We start from the raw sequence: 2,380 nt of genomic DNA on the forward strand, positions 1-2,380 counted from the left end.
TGTAACATTCATACTTAATGGCCATAATTAACCATTATGTAATTGTAACCTAAAGTAAATTAAAAGTCTTAAATTACATTAATGAAATACAATAACTCTAAATTATTCTAAATTGTAATCCACCCAAAATTTAAAACATGAAACTTCATTCTTCTTCCATGTGGCATGGATTGAAATATCTTTTGATAATTTCAACAACATTTTCTTCACATCTTCATTGAAGCATATTGTATGATTGATGTCTCTTGGTTCATATCAGCTTCCTACAGTTTCGCACGAATGCAATGATGAACAAGATAGAATATAAATTGAATACTCTTCTCAATGAGCTACAAACGTTTCAGTCTCTNATTGATGTCTCTTGGTTCATATCAGCTTCCTACAGTTTCGCATGAATGCAATGATGAACAAGATAGAATATAAATTGAATACTCTTCTCAATGAGCTACAAACTTATCAGTCCTTCTTGATCAACAAGGAACAAGCAGGAGAAGCAAATGTTGCTGTCTCTAAGAAATTACTACAAGGATCNCAGGAGAAGCAAATGTTGCTGTCTCTAAGAAATTACTACAAGAACCGTCCTCCAAATATAAGTCTGGTCCTTCAACTTCTAAAAATGTTTTGATGAAGAAGAAGGGTAAAGGGAAAGATAAGATTCCTACTGGCTGCAAATGCAAGGTTTAAAATGCAGAGGAAAATGTTTCCATTGCAACGAAAACGGGCACTGAAAAGAAATTGCCCAAAATACCTTGTAGAGAAGAAAGACGAAAAGAAACAACAACGTACATGTGATTTACTAATTGCAGAAATATGTTTAGTAGAGTAGGATAACTCAACCTGGATACTGGATTCAGAGGCCACTAATCACATTTGTTCATTTTTAAGAAAACTAGTTCCTGGAAAGTGCTTGTGGAAGGCAAGATAACACTCAGAGTTGGAATAGGAGAGGTTGTCTCAGTAAGATCAATNAACTAGTTCCTGGAAAGTGCTTGTGGAAGGCAAGATAACACTGAGAGTTGGAACAGGAGAGGTTGTCTTAGTAAGATCAATAGGAAATTTAAACTTATTTTTTTGGAGATAGATTCATTATATTAGATAATGTACTTTTTGTTCCTGGAATGAAAATCAATCTAATATCTATCTCTTTTTTATTAGAACAATTGTATAAAATATCTTTTGAAATCAATGAAGTCTTCATTTGCAAAATAGGTATTCATATTTGTTCTGCAAAACTAGAAAACAACTTATATATGTTAAAATCGAGCGAAAAAAAGTTGTTTTAAATACCAAGATGTTTAAAATAGCTNCTAGAAAACAACTTATATATGTTAAAACCGAGCGAAAAAAAGTTGTTTTAAATACCAAGATGTTTAAAATAGTTAAAACTCAAAATTAACGACAAAAGATTTCTCCTAAACGATCTTTTTTCCGAAAAAGGTTATAGAGCCAAAGAACCCTTAGAACTCGTGCATACAGATTTCTGTGGACCAATGAATGTTAAAGCACGAAGAGAGTATGAATATTTCCTCATTNGCATACAGATTTCTGTGGACCAATGAATGTTAAAGCACGAAGAGGGTATGAATATTTCCTCACTNGGTTATAGAGCCAAAGAACCCTTAGAACTCGTGCATACAGATTTCTGTGGACCAATGAATGTTAAAGCACGAAGAGAGTATGAATATTTCCTCACTTTTATTGATGATTATTCAAGTTATGGTTATATTTATCTTATACACCACAAGTTTGAACCTCTTGAAAAGTTCAGAGCGTATAAGACTGAGTTGAGAATCTATTAGGTAAAACTATCAAAATACTTCGATTAGATCAAGGTGGAGAGTATATGGACTTAAGATTTCAGGACTATACGATAGAACATGGAATAACGTCTCAACTCTCAGCCCTGGTATACCTCAACAGAACGGTGTATCATAAACGAGAAATAGAACTCTGTTAGACATGGTTCGGTCTATGATGAGTCTTGCTCAATTACCTGATTCGTTTTGGGGATATGCAGTGGAGACTACTGCATACATTTTGAACATGGTTTCTTCTAAGAGTGTTTTAGAAACACCTTATGAGTTACGGAGAGGGCGTAAAGGTAGTTTACGTCACTTCAGAATTTGGGGATGCCCAACACATGTGTTGGTGCAAAATCCCAAGAAATTAGAACGTCGTTCAAAATTATGCCTATTCGTAGGATACCCCAAACAGACGAAAGGTGGTCTGTTTTATGACTCTCAAGAAAATATTGTGTTTGTATCAACAAACACTACATTCTTAGAGGAGACCACGTAAGAAATCATCAACCTTGCAGCAAACTAATATTGAGTGACATTTCTAAAGAAGTAATTGATAAAACAACAAGAGTTGTTGATCA

The sequence above is a fragment of the Cucurbita pepo genome, unplaced genomic scaffold (assembly GCF_002806865.2).
Source record: "Cucurbita pepo subsp. pepo cultivar mu-cu-16 unplaced genomic scaffold, ASM280686v2 Cp4.1_scaffold000202, whole genome shotgun sequence".
In the NCBI taxonomy this organism is placed as follows: Eukaryota; Viridiplantae; Streptophyta; class Magnoliopsida; order Cucurbitales; family Cucurbitaceae; genus Cucurbita; species Cucurbita pepo.